Genomic DNA, 16,073 nt, shown 5'->3' with positions numbered 1-16,073 from the left:
TTAAACAGAGCCCGACATTAAAGACTGTACAATGAAACAGTGCCCTACACTGAATAATGTAAAATTAAACATAGCCCGACATTAAATACGGTACAATGAAACAGTGCCCTACAGTGAACAATGTAAAATTAAACAGAGCACGACATTAAATACAGTACAATGAAACAGTGCCCTACACTGAGCAAGGTAAAATTAAACACAGCCCGACATTAAATACGGTACAATGAAACAATGCCCGACAGTGAACAATGTACAATTAAACACAGCCCAACATTAAATACGGTACAATGAAACAGTGCCCTACAGTGAATAATGTACAATTAAACACAGCCCAACATTAAATACGGTACAATGAAACAGTGCCCTACACTGAACAAGGTAAAATTAAACAGAGCCCGACATTAAATACGGTACAATGAAACAGTGCCCTACACTGAACAAGGTAAAATTAAACAGAGCCCGACATTAAATACGGTACAATGAAACAGTGCCCTACAGTGAACAATGTAAAATTAAACACAGCCCGACATTAAATACGGTACAATGAATCAGTGCCCTACCAGCAACAATGTAAAATTAAACAGAGCTAGACATTAAATACGGTACAATGAAACAGTGCCCTACAGTGAACAACGTAAAATTAAACAGAGCCCGACATTAAATACAGTACCCGACATTAAATACAGTACAATGAAACAGGGCCCTAATGTGAACAATGTAAAATAAAACAGAGCCCGACATTAAATACGGTACAATGAAACATTGCCCTACAGTGAACAATGTAAAATTAAACAGAGCCCGACATTAAATACGGTACAATGAATCAGTGCCCTACACTGAACAATGTAAAATTAAACACAGCCCGACATTAAATACAGTAAAATGAAACAGTGCCCTACAAGCAACAAGGTAAAATTAAACAGAGCCCGTCATTAAATACGGTAGAATGAAACAGTGCACTACACTGAACAATGTAAAATTAAACACAGCCCGACATTAAATAAGGTGCAATGAAACAGTGACCTACAGTGAACAATGTAAACATAAACACAGCCCGACATTAAATACGGTAAAATGAAACAGTGCCCTACACTGAACAAGGTAAAATTAAACAGAGCCCGACATTAAATGCAGTCCAATGAAACAGTGCCCTACACTGAACAAGGTAAAATTAAACAGAGCCCGACATTAAATACAGTACAATGAAACAGTGACCTACACTGAACAATGTAACATTAAACAGAGCCCGACATTAAATACAGTACAATGAAACAGTGCCCTCCACTGAACAATGTAAATTTAAACACAGCCCGACATTAAATACGGTACAATGAATCAGTGCCCTACACTGAACAATGTAAAATTAAACACAGCCCGGCATTAAATACAGTACAATGAACCAGTGACCTACAGTAAACAAGGCAAAATTATACAGAGCCCGACATTAAAGACAGTACAATGAAACAGTGCCCTACACTGAATAATGTAAAATTAAACAGAGCCCGACATTAAATACGGGACAATGAAACAGTGCCCAACACTGAACAAGGTAAAATTAAACACAGCCCGACATTAAATACGGTACAATGAATCAGTGCCCTACACTGAACAATGTAAAATTAAACACAGCCCGGCATTAAATACAGCACAATGAAACAGTGACCTACAGTAAACAAGGCAAAATTAAACAGAGCCCGACATTAAAGACTGTACAATGAAACAGGGCCCTACACTGAATAATGTAAAATTAAACACAGCCCGATGTTAAATACGGGACAATGAAACAGTGCCCTACAGTGAACAATGTAAAATTAAACAGAGCACGACATTAAATACAGTACAATGTAACAGTGCCCTACAGTGAACAATGTACAATTAAACACAGCCCAACATTAAATACGGTACAGTGAAACAGTGCCCTACACTGAACAAGGTAAAATTAAACCCAGCCCGACATTAAATACGGTACAATGAAACAGTGCCCTACACTGAACAATGTAAAATTAAACACAGCCCGACATTAAATACGGTACAATGAAACAGTGCCCTACACTGAACAAGGTAAAATTAAACAGAGCCCGACATTAAATACAGTACAATGAAACATTGCCCTACAGTGAACAATGTACAATTAAACACAGCCCAACATTAAATACGGTACAATGAAACAGTGCCCTACACTGAACAAGGTAAAATCTAACAGAGCCCGACATTAAATACGGTACAGTGAAACAGTGCCCTACACTGAACAAGGTAAAATTAAACACAGCCCGACATTAAATACGTTACAATGAAACAGTGCCCTACACGGAACAATGTAAAATTAAACACAGCCCGACATTAAATACGGTACAATGAAACAGTGCCCTACACTGAACAAGGTAAAATTAAACAGAGCCCGACATTAAATACGGTACAATGAAACAGTGCCCTACACTGAACAAGGTAAAATTAAACAGAGCCCGACATTAAATACAGTTCAATGAAACAGTGCCCTACAGTGAACAATGTACAATTAAACCCAGCCCGACATTAAATACAGTACAATAAAACAGTGCCCTACACTGAACAATGTAAACTTAAACACAGCCCGACATTAAATACGGTACAATGAATCAGTGCCCTACACTGAACAATGCAAAATTAAACACAGCCCGGCATTAAGTACAGTCCAATGAAACAGTGACCTACAGTAAACAAGGCAAAATTAAACAGAGCCCGACATTAAAGACAGTACAATGAAACAGTGCCCTACACTGAATAATGTAAAATTAAACAGAGCCCGACATTAAATACGGGACAATGAAACAGTGCCCAACAGTGAACAATGTAAAATTAAACAGAGCCCAACATTAAATACAGCACAATGAAACAATGCCCTACAGTGAACAATGTAAAGTTAAACACAGCCCGACATTAAATACGGTAAAATGAAACACTGCCCTACACTAAACAAGGTAAAATTAAACACAGCCCGACATTAAATACGGTACAATGAAACAGTGCCCTACACTGAACAAGGTAAAATTAAACACAGCCCGACATTAAATACGGTACAATGAATCAGTGCCCTACACTGAACAATGTAAAATTAAACAGAGCCCGACATTAAAGACTGTACAATGAAACAGTGACCTACAGTGAACAAGGTAAAATTAAACAGAGCACGACATTAAATACAGTACAATGTAACAGTGCCCTCCACTGAGCAAGGTAAAATTAAACAGAGCACGACATTAAATACGGAACACTGAAACAGTGCCCTACACTGAGCAATGTAAAATTAAACATAGCCCGACATTAAATACGGTACAATGAAACAGTGACCTACAGTGAACAATGTAAAATTAAACAGAGCACGACATTAAATACAGTACAATGTAACAGTGTCCTCCACTGAGCAAGGTAAAATTAAACACAGCCCGACATTAAATACGGTACAATGAAACAGTGCCCGACAGTGAACAATGTACAATTAAACACAGCCCAACATTAAATACGGTACAATGAAACAGTGCCCTACAGTGAATAATGTACAATTAAACACAGCCCGACATTAAATACGGTACAATGAAACAGTGCCCTACAGTGAACAGTGTACAATTAAACACAGCACGACAGTAAATACGGTACAATGAAACAGTGCCCTACAGTGAACAACGTAAAATTAAACAGAGCCCGACATTAAATACAGTACAATGAAACAGGGCCCTAATGTGAAAAATGTAAAATAAAACAGAGCCCGACATTAAATACGGTACAATGAAACAGTGCCCTACAGTGAACAATGTAAAATTAAACAGAGCCCCACATTAAATACGGTACAATGAATCAGTGCCCTACACTGAACAATGTAAAATTAAACACAGCCCGACATTAGGTACAGTAAAATGAAACAGTGCCCTACAAGCAACAAGGTAAAATTAAACAGAGCCCGACATTAAATACGGTAGAATGAAACAGTGCACTACACTGAACAATGTAAAATAAAACACAGCCCGACATTAAATACGGTACAATGAAACAGTGCCCTACAGTGAACAATGTACAATTAAACACAGCCCAACATTAAATACGGTACAATGAAACAGTGCCCTACAGTGAACAATGTACAATTAAACACAGCCCAACATTAAATACGGTACAGTGAAACAGTGCCCTACACTGAACAAGGTAAAATTAAACACAGCCCGACATTAAATACGTTACAATGAAACAGTGCCCTACACTGAACAATGTAACATTAAACACAGCCCGACATTAAATACGGTACAATGAAACAGTGCCCTACACTGAACAAGGTAAAATTAAACAGAGCCCGACATTAAATACAGTACAATGAAACATTGCCCTACAGTGAACAATGTACAATTAAACACAGCCCAACATTAAATACGGTACAGTGAAACAGTGCCCTACACTGAACAAGGTAAAATTAAACACAGCCCGACATTAAATACGTTACACTGAAACAGTGCCCTACACGGAACAATGTAAAATTAAACACAGCCCGACATTAAATACGGTACAATGAAACAGTGCCCTACACTGAACAAGGTAAAATTAAACAGAGCCCGACATTAAATACGGTACAATGAAACAGTGCCCTACACTGAACAAGGTAAAATTAAACAGAGCCCGACATTAAATACAGTTCAATGAAACAGTGCCCTACAGTGAACAATGTACAATTAAACACAGCCCGACATTAAATACAGTACAATAAAACAGTGCCCTACACTGAACAATGTAAACTTAAACACAGCCCGACATTAAATACGGTACAATGAATCAGTGCCCTACACTGAACAATGCAAAATTAAACACAGCCCGGCATTAAATACAGTCCAATGAAACAGTGACCTACAGTAAACAAGGCAAAATTAAACAGAGCCCGACATTAAAGACAGTACAATGAAACAGTGCCCTACACTGAATAATGTAAAATTAAACAGAGCCCGACATTAAATACGGGACAATGAAACAGTGCCCAACAGTGAACAATGTAAAATTAAACAGAGCCCAACATTAAATACAGCACAATGAAACAATGCCCTACAGTGAACAATGTAAAGTTAAACACAGCCCGACATTAAATACGGTAAAATGAAACACTGCCCTACACTAAACAAGGTAAAATTAAACAGAGCCCGACATTAAATACATTACAATGAAACAGTGCCCTCCAGTGAACAATGTAAAATTAAACAGAGCACGACATTAAATACAGTACAATGAAACAGTGCCCTACAGTGAACAATGTACAATTAAACACAGCCCGACATTAAATACGGTACAATGAAACAGTGCCCTACAGTGAACAATGTAAAATTAAACAGAGAACGACATTAAATACAGTACAATGTAACAGTGCCCTACACTGAGCAAGGTAAAATTAAACACAGCACGACATTAAATACAGTACAATGAAACAGTGACCTACAGTGAACAATGTAAAATTAAACATAGCCCGACATTAAATACGGTACAATGAAACAGTGCCCTACAGTGAACAATGTAAAATTAAACAGAGCACGACATTAAATACAGTACAATGTAACAGTGTCCTCCACTGAGCAAGGTAAAATTAAACACAGCCCGACATTAAATACGGTACAATGAAACAGTGCCCGACAGTGAACAATGTACAATTAAACACAGCCCAACATTAAATACGGTAGAATGAAACAGTGCCCTACAGTGAATAATGTACAATTAAACACAGCCCGACATTAAATACGGTACAATGAAACAGTGCCCTACAGTGAACAGTGTACAATTAAACACAGCCCGACAGTAAATACGGTACAATGAAACAGTGCCCTACAGTCAACAATGTAAAATTAAACACAGCCCGACATTAAATACGGTACAATGAACCAGTGCCCTACAGTGTACAAAGTAAAATTAAACAGAGCCCGACATTAAATACGGTAAAATGAAACAGTGCCCTACAGTGAACAAGGTAAAATTAAACAGAGCCCGACATTAAGTACAGTTCAATGAATCAGTGCCCTACACTGAACAATGTAAAATTGAACAGAGCCCGACATTAAATACGGTACAATGAAACAGTGCCCTATAGTGAACAATGTACAATTAAACACAGCCCGACATTAAATACAGTACAATGAAACAGTCCCCTACACTGAACAAGCTAAAATTAAACAGAGCCCGACATTAAATACGGTACAATGAAACAGTGCCCTACACTGAACAATGTAAAATTATACACAGCCCGACATTAAATACGGTACAATGAAACAGTGCCCTACAGTGAACAATGTACAATGAAACACAGCCCGACAGTAAATACGGTACAATGAAACAGTGCCCTACACTGAACAAGGTAAAATCTAACAGAGCCCGACATTAAATACGGGACAATGAAACAGTGCCCTACACTGAACAAGGTAAAATAAAACAGAGCCCGACATGAAATACGGTACAATGAAACAGTGCCCTACAGTGAACAATGTAAAATATAACACAGCCCGACATTAAATACGGTGCAATTAATCAGCGCCCTACCAGCAACAATGTAAAATTAAACAGAGCCCGACATTAAATACGGTACAATGAAACAGTGACCTACAGTGAACAAAGTAAAATTAAACAGAGCCCGAGATTAAATACAGTACAATGAAACAGGGCCCTACTGTGAACAATGTAAAATAAAACAGAGCCCGACAATAAATACGGTACAATGAAACAGTGCGCTACAGTGAACAATGTAAAATTAAACAGAGCACGACATTAAATACAGTACAATGTAACAGTGCCCTCCACTGAGCAAGGTAAAATTAAACAGAGCCCGACATTAAATACGGTACAATGAAACAGTGCCCTACAGTGTACAAAGTAAAGTTAAACAGAGCCCGACATTAAATACAGTTCAATGAAACAGTGCCCTACAGTAAACAATGTATAATTAAACAGAGCACGACATTAAATACGGTACAATGAATCAGTGCCCTACAGTGAACAATATAAAATTAAACAGAGCCCGACATTAAATACAGTACAATGAAACAGTGCCCTACAGTGAACAAAGTAAAATTAAACAGAGCCCGACATTAAACAGGCTTCTACTTCTAGGCACTTGCAGCTGGAGCTTGCTAATTTGTTAATTGGATTCGGCCAGTTTTCCAGAGGCTCGATTCACAGAATAAAAGTGATCCCCTACAGTGCAGACTTTGTTTGCACTGAGTGCTGAATTTGGTGTTTTTTGAGTGCGATAGTGAGAGTTTGGTGACCGAGGGAGTTAGGTGAGGAGGGAGTAAGGTGCTCCTTTCATTTTGTTTCCGACATTTCCGCAAAGAGTGCGAAGAGAGCCAGGAGTTTACAGGAAGTGTAGCTGACTGGGAGCAGGGTCGGAGGGCGGAGATCTAGTTAGTCCACACAGCAGCTATATTCTGTAAGGTAAGAGGGGATGGAGGCTAGGCCAGTTACATGCTCCTCCTGTAGGATGTGGGTGGTGAGGGATACCACCGGTGTCCCCACTGACTATACCTGCGGGAAGTGCACCCAACTTCAGCTCCTCAAAGACCGTGTTAGGGAACTGGAGCTGAAGCTGGATGAACTTCGGATCATCCGGGAGGCAGAGGGGGTGATTGAGAAGAGTTACAGGGAGGTAACCACACCCAAGGTACAGGACAAGAATAGCTGGGTTACAGTCAGGGGGAAAAAACAAACAGGCAGACAGTGCAGGGATCCCTCGTGGCCGTTCCCCTTCAAAACAAGTATACCGTTTTGGATGCTGTTGGGGGGGGATGACCTACCGGGGGAAGGCCCTAGCGGCCAGGTCTCTGGCACTGAGTCTGGCTCTGGGGCTCAGAAGGGAAGGGGGGAGAATAGAAAAGCAATAGTTGTAGGAGATTCAATGGTTAGGGGAATAGATAAGAGATTCTGTGGTCGCGAGCGAGACTCCCGGAAGGTATGTTGCCTCCCGGGTGCCAGGGCCAGGGATGTCTCGGATCGTGTCTTCAGGATCCTTAAGGGGGAGGGGAAGCAGCCAGAAGTCGTGGTGCACATTGGTACCAACGACATAGGTAGGAAAAGGGGTGTGGAGGTAATAAACAAGTTTACGGAGTTCGGCTGGAAGTTGAAAGCCAGGACAGACAGAGTTGTCATCTCTGGTTTGTTGCCGGTGCCACGTGATAGCGAGGCTAGGAATAGGGAGAGAGTGCAGTTGAACACGTGGCTGCAGGAATGGTGTAGGAGGGAGGGCTTCAGGTATTTGGATAATTGGAGCGCATTCTGGGGGAGGTGGGACCTGTACAAGCAGGACGGGTTGCATCTGAACCAGAGGGGCACCAATATCCTGGGAGGGAGGTTTGCTAGTACTCTTCGGGAGGGTTTAAACTAATTTGGCAGGGGAATGGGAACCGGATTTGTAGTCCAGCAACTAAGGTAGCCGATATTCAGGACGCCAAAGCTTGTAATGAGGCAGTGGGGAAGGGAACACTGACAAAGGAGAGTATTTGCAGGCACGGAGATGGGTTGAAGTGTGTATACTTCAACGCAAGAAGCATCAGGAATAAGGTGGGTGAACTTAAGGCATGGATCGGTACTTGGGACTACGATGTGGTGGCCATCACGGAAACTTGGATAGAAGAGGGGCAGAAATGGTTGTTGGAGGTCCCTGGTTATAGATGTTTCAATAAGATTAGGGAGGGTGGTAAAAGAGGTGGGGGGTGGCATTATTAATTAGAGATAGTATAACAGCTGCAGAAAGGCAGTTCGAGGAGTATCACCCTATTGAGGTAGTATGGGTTGAAGTCAGAAATAGGAAAGGAGCAGTCACCTTGTTAGGAGTTTTCTATAGGCCCCCCAATAGTAGCAGAGATGTGGAGGAACAGATTGGGAAACAGATTTTGGAAAGGTGCAGAAGTCATAGGGTAGTAGTCATGGGCGACTTTAACTTCCCAAATATTGAATGGAAACTCTTTAGATCAAATAGTTTGGATGGGGTGGTGTTTGTGCAGTGTGTCCAGGAAGCTTTTCTAACACAGTATGTAGATTGTCCAACCAGAGGAGGGGCAATATTGGATTTAGTACTGGGTAATGAACCAGGGCAAGTGATAGATTTGTTAGTGGGGGAGCATTTTGGAGATAGTGACCACAATTCTGTGACTTTCACTTTAGTAATGGAGAGGGATAGGTACGTGCAACAGGGCAAGGTTCACAATTGGGGGAAGCGTAAATACGATGTTGTCAGACAAGAATTGAAGTGCATAAGTTGGGAACATAGGCTGGTAGGGAAGGACACAAGTGAAATGTGGAACTTGTTCAAGGAACAGGTACTACGTGTCCTTGATATGTATGTCTCTGTCAGGCAGGGAAGAGATGGTCGACTGAGGGAACCATGGTTGACAAGAGAGGTTGAATGACTTGTTAAGAGGAAAAAGGTGACTTATGTAAGGCTGAGGAAACAAGGTTCAGACAGGGCATTGGAGGGATACAAGATAGCCAGGAGGGAACTGAAGAAAGGGATTAGGAGAGCTAAGAGAGGGCATGAACAATCTTTGGCGGGTAGGATCAAGGAAAACCCCAAGGCCTTTTATACATATGTGAGAAATATGAGAATGACTAGAGCTAGGGTAGGTCCGATCAGGGACAGTAGCGGGAGATTGTGTATTGAGTCTGAAGAGATAGGAGAGGTCTTGAACGAGTACTTTTCTTCTGTATTTACAAATGAGAGGGGCGATATTGTTGGAGAGGACAGTGTGAAACAGATTGGTAACCTCGAGGAAATACTTGTTAGGAAGGAAGATGTGTTGGGCATTTTGAAAAACTTAAGGATAGACAAGTCCCCCGGGCCTGACGGGTATATCCAAGGATTCTATGGGAAGCAAGAGATGAAATTGCAGTGCCGTTGGCAATTATCTTTTCGTCCTCATTGTCAACAGGGGTGGTACCAGGGGATTGGAGAGTGGCGAATGTCGTGCCCCTGTTCAAAAAAGGAACTAGGGATAACCCTGGGAATTACAGGCCAGTTAGTCTTACTTCGGTGGTAGGCAAAGTAATGGAAAGGGTACTGAAGGATAGGATTTCTGAGCATCTGGAAAGACACTGCTTGATTAGGGAGAGTCAGCACGGATTTGTGAGGGGTAGGTCTTGCCTTACGAATCTTATTGAATTCTTTGAGGAGGTGACCAAGCATGTGGATGAAGGTAAAGCAGTGGATGTAGTGTACATGGATTTTAGTAAGGCATTTGATAAAGTTCCCCATGGTAGGCTTCTGCACAAAATAAGGAGGCATGGGATAGTGGGAAATTTGGCCAGTTGGATAACGAACTGGCTAACCGATAGAAGTCAGAGAGTGGTGGTGGATGGCAAATATTCAGCCTGGATCCCAGTTACCAGTGGTGTACCGCAGGGATCAGTTCTGGGTCCTCTGCTGTTTGTGATTTTCATTAATGACTTGGATGAGGGAGTTGAAGGGTGGGTCAGTAAATTTGCAGACGATACGAAGATTGGTGGAGTTGTGGATAGTAAGGAGGGCTGTTGTCGGCTGCAAAGAGACATAGATAGGATGCAGAGCTGGGCTGAGAAGTGGCAGATGGAGTTTAACCCTGAAAAGTGTGAGGTTGTCCATTTTGGAAGGACAAATATGAATGCGGAATACAGGGTTAACGGTAGAGTTCTTGGCATTGTGGAGGAGCAGAGAGACCTTGGGGTCTATGTTCATACATCTTTGAAAGTTGCCACTCAAGTGGATAGAGCTGTGAAGAAAGCCTATGGTGTGCTCGCGTTCATTAACAGAGGGATTGAATTTAAGAGCCATGAGGTAATGATGCAGCTGTACAAAACTTTGGTAAGGCCACATTTGGAGTAGTGTGTACAGTTCTGGTCGCCTCATTTTAGGAAGGATGTGGAAGTTCTGGAAAAGGTGCAAAGAAGATTTACCAGGGTGTTGCCTGGAATGGAGAGTAGGTCTTACGAGGAAAGGTTGAGGGTGCTAGGCCTTTTCTCATTAGAGCGGAGAAGGATGAGGGGCGACTTGATAGAGGTTTATAAGATGATCAGGGGAATAGATAGAGTAGACAGTCAGAGACTTTTTCCCCAGGTGGAACACACCATTACAAGGGGACATAAATTTAAGGTGAAAGGTGGAAGATATAGGAGGGATATCAGAGGTAGGTTCTTTACCCAGAGAGTAGTGGGGGCATGGAATGCACTGCCTGTGGAAGTAGTTGAGTCGGAAACATTAGGGACCTTCAAGCAGCTGTTGGATAGGTACATGGATTACGGGAAAATGATATAGTGTAGATGTATTTGTTCTTAAGGGCAGCACGGTAGCATTGTGGATAGCACAATTGCTTCACAGATCCATGGTCCCAGGTTCGATTCCAGCGTGGGTCATTGTCTGTGCGGAGTCTGCACGTCCTCCCCGTGTCTGCGTGGGTTTCCTCCGGGTGCTCCGGTTTCCACCCACAGTCCAAAGATGTGCGGGTAAGGTGAATTGGCCAATGACAAATTGCCCTTAATGTCCAAATTGCCCTTGCTGTTGGGTGGAGGTGTTGAGTTTGGGTAGGGTGCACTTTCCAAGAGCTGGTGCAGACTCAAAGGGCCGAATGGCCTCCTTCTGCACTGTAAATTCAATGATAATCTATGATTAATCTAGGACAAAGGTTCGGCACAACATCGTGGGCCGAAGGGCCTGTTCTGTGCTGTATTTTCTATGTTCTATGTTCTATTAAATACAGAACAATGAAACAGTGCCCTACAGTGTACAAAGTAAAGTTAAACAGAGCCCGACATTAAATATAGTACAATGAAACAGTGCCCTACAGTGAACAAGGTCAAATTAAACAGAGCCAGATATTAAATACGGTGCAATGAAACAGTGCCCTACACTGAACAATGTAAAATTAAACGGAGCCCGACATTAAATACGGTACAATGAAACGGTGCCCTACAATCAACAATGTAAAATTAAACAGAGCCCGACATTAAATACAGTACAATGAAACAGTGCCCTTCAGTGAACAATGTAAAATTAAACAGAGCCCGACATTAAATACGGGACAATGAAACAGTGCCCTTCAGTGAACAATGTAAAATTAAACAGAGCCCGACATTAAATACGGTACAATGAAACAGTGCCCTACAGTGAACAAGGTAAAATTAAACAGAGCCCGACATTAAATACAGTACAATGAAACAGTGCCCTACACTGAACAAGGTAAAATTAAACACAGCCCGACAGTAAATACAGTACAATGAATCAGTGCCCTACACTGAACAATGTAAAATTAAACAGAGCCCGACATTAAATACGGGACAATGAAACAGTGCCCGACAGTGAACAAGGTAAAATAAAACACAGCCCGACATTAAATACGGTACAATGAAACAATGCCCTACAGTGAACAATGTAAAATTAAACACAGCCCGACATTAAATACGGTAAAATGAAACAGTGCCCTACACTGAACAAGGTAAAATTAAACAGAGCCCGACATTAAATACAGTACAATGAAACAGTGACCTACAGTAAACAATGTAAAATTAAACAGAGCCCGACATTAAATACAGTACAATGAAACAGTGACCTACAGTAAACAATGTAAAATTAAACACAGCCCGACATTAAATACAGTACAATGAAACGGTGCCCTACACTTAACAAGGTAAAATTAAACAGAGCTCGACATTAAATACGGTAAAATGAAACAGTGCCCGACAGTGAACAAGGTAAAATTAAACAGAGCCCAACATTAAATACAGCACAATGAAACAATGCCCTACAGTGAACAATGTAAAATTAAACACAACCCGACATTAAATACGGTAAAATGAAACAGTGCCCTACACTGAACAATGTAAAATTAAACAGAGCCCGACATTAAATACAGTACAATGAAACAGTGCCCTACAGTAAACAAGGTAAAATTAAACAGAGCCCGACATTAAATACAGTACAATGAAACAGTGACCTACAGTAAACAATGTAAAATTAAACACAGCCCGACATTAAATACAGTACAATGAAACGGTGCCCTACACTTAACAAGGTAAAATTAAACAGAGCTCGACATTAAATACGGTAAAATGAAACAGTGCCCGACAGTGAACAAGGTAAAATTAAACAGAGCCCAACATTAAATACGGTACAATGAAACAATGCCCTACAGTGAACAATGTAAAATTAAACACAACCCGACATTAAATACGGTAAAATGAAACAGTGCCCTACACTGAACAAGGTAAAATTAAACAGAGCCCGACATTAAATACAGTACAATGAAACAGTGCCCTACAGTAAACAAGGCAAAATTAAACAGAGCTCGACATTAAATACGGTAAAATGAAACAGTGCCCTACACTGAACAATGTAAAATAAAACACAGCCCGACATTAAATACGGTACAATGAAACAGTGCCCTACAGTGAACAATGTAAAATTAAACAGAGACCGACATTAAATACAGTACAATGAAAAAGTGGCCTACACTGAACAATGTAAAATTAAACAGAGCCCGACATTAAATACGGTACAATGAAACAGTGCCCTACACTGAGCAATGTAAAATTAAACAGAGCCCGACATTAAATACAGTACAATGAAACAGTGCCCTACACTGAACAATGTAAAATTAAACAGAGCCCGACATTAAATACGGGACAATGAAACAGTGACCTACAGTGAACAATGTAAAATTAAACACAGCCCGACATTAAATACGGTAAAATGAAACAGTGCCCTACACTGAACAAGGTAAAATTAAACAGAGCCCGACATTAAATACGGTACAATGAAACAGTGCCCTACACTGAACAAGGTAAAATTAAACAGAGCCCGACATTAAATACAGCACAATGAAACAATGCCCTACAGTGAACAATGTAAAATTAAACACAGCCCGACATTAAATACGGTAAAATGAAACAGTGCCCGACAGTGAACTATGTAAAATTAAACAGAGCCCGACATTAAATACGGTACAATGAAACAGTGACCTACAGTAAACAAGGCAAAATTAAACAGAGCCCGACATTAAATACAGTACAATGAAACAGTGCCCTACACTGAACAAGGTAAAATTAAACAGAGCCCAACATTAAATACAGTACAATGAAACAGTGCCCTACACTGAACAATGTAAAATTAAACACAGCCCGACATTAAATACAGTACAATGAAACAGTGACCGACAGTAAACAAGGCAAAATTAAACAGAGCCCGACATTAAATACAGTACAATGAAACAGTGCCCTACACTGAACAATGTAACATTAAACAGAGCCCGACATTAAATACGGGACAATGAAACAGTGCCCGACAGTGAACAATGTAAAATTAAACAGAGCACGACATTAAATACAGTACAATGAAACAGTGCCCTACAGTGAACAATGTACAATTAAACAGAGCCCAACATTAAATACGGCACAATGAAACAGTGCCCTACAGTGAACAATGTACAATTAAACACAGCCCGACATTAAATCCGGCAAAATGAAACAGTGTCCTACACTGAACAAGGCACAATTAAACAGAGCCCGACATTAAATACGGTACAATAAAACAGTTCCCTACACTGAACAATGTAAAATTAAACAAAGCTCGACATTAAATACGGTACAATGAAACAGTGCCCGACACTGAACAAGGTAAAATTAAACAGAGCCCGACGTTCAATACAGTAAAATGAAACACTGCCCCACAGTGAACAATGTACAATTAAACACAGCCCGACATTAAATACGGTACAATGAAACGGTGCCCTACACTTAACAAGGTAAAATTAAACAGAGCCCGACATTAAATACAGTACAATGAAACAATGCCCTGCACTGAACAAGGTAAAATTAAACAGAGCCCAACATTAAATACAGTACAATGAAACAGTGCCCGACACTGAACAAGGTAAAATTAAACAGAGCCCGACATTCAGACGTGAAAGAGACTCCAGGATGGTATGTTGCCTCCCTGGTGCCAGGGTCCAGGATGTCTCCGAACGGGTAGAGGGAATCCTGAAGGGGGAGGGCAAACAGGTAGAGGTCGTTGTACATATTGGTACTAACGACATAGGCAGGAAGGGGCATGAGGTCCTGCAGCAGGAGTTCAGGGAGCTAGGCAGAAACTTAAAAGACAGGACCTCGAGGGTTGTAATCTCGGGATTACTCCCTGTGCCACGTGCCAGTGAGGCTAGAAATAGGAAGATAGAGCAGACAAACACGTGGCTAAACAGCTGGTGTAGGAGGGAGGGTTTCTGTTATCTGGACCACTGGGAGCACTTCCGGGGCAGGTGTGACCTGTATAAGATGGACGGGTTGCATCTAAACCGGAGAGGCATAAATATCCTGGCCGCGAGATTTGCTAGTGTCACACGGGAGGGTTTAAACTAGTATGGCAGGGGGGTGGGCACGGGAGCAATAGGTCAGAAGGTGAGAGCGTTGAGGGAGAACTAGGGAATAGGGACAGTGTGGCTCTGAGGCAGAGCAGACGGGGAGAAGTTGCTGAACACAGCGGGTCTGGTGGCCTGAAGTGCATATGTTTTAATGCAAGGAGCATTACGGGTAAGGCAGATGAACTTAGAGCTTGGATTACTACTTGGAACTATGATGTTGTTGCCATTACAGAGACCTGGTTGAGGGAAGGGCAGGATTGGCAGCTAAACGTTCCAGGATTTAGATGTTTCAGGCGGGATAGAGGGGGATGTAAAAGGGGAGGCGGAGTTGCGCTACTTGTTCAGGAGAGTATCACAGCTATACAGCGAGAGGACACCTCAGAGGGCAGTGAGGCTATATGGGTAGAGATCAGGAATAAGAAGGGTGCAGTCACAATGTTGGGGGTATACTACAGGCCTCCCAACAGCCAGCGGGAGATAGAGGAGCAGATAGGTAGACAGATTTTGGAAAAGAGTAAAAACAACAGGGTTGTGGTGATGGGAGACTTCAACTTCCCCAATATTGACTGGGACTCACTTAGTGCCAGGGGCTTAGACGGGGCAGAGTTTGTAAGGAGCATCCAGGAGGGCTTCTTAAAACAATATGTAAACAGTCCAACTAGGGAAGAGGCGGTACTGGACCTGGTATTGGGGAATGAGCCCGGCCAGGTG

This window comes from Scyliorhinus torazame, unplaced genomic scaffold (assembly GCF_047496885.1).
Source record: "Scyliorhinus torazame isolate Kashiwa2021f unplaced genomic scaffold, sScyTor2.1 scaffold_71, whole genome shotgun sequence".
In the NCBI taxonomy this organism is placed as follows: Eukaryota; Metazoa; Chordata; class Chondrichthyes; order Carcharhiniformes; family Scyliorhinidae; genus Scyliorhinus; species Scyliorhinus torazame.
Note: the sequence above shows the minus strand (reverse complement) of the source record.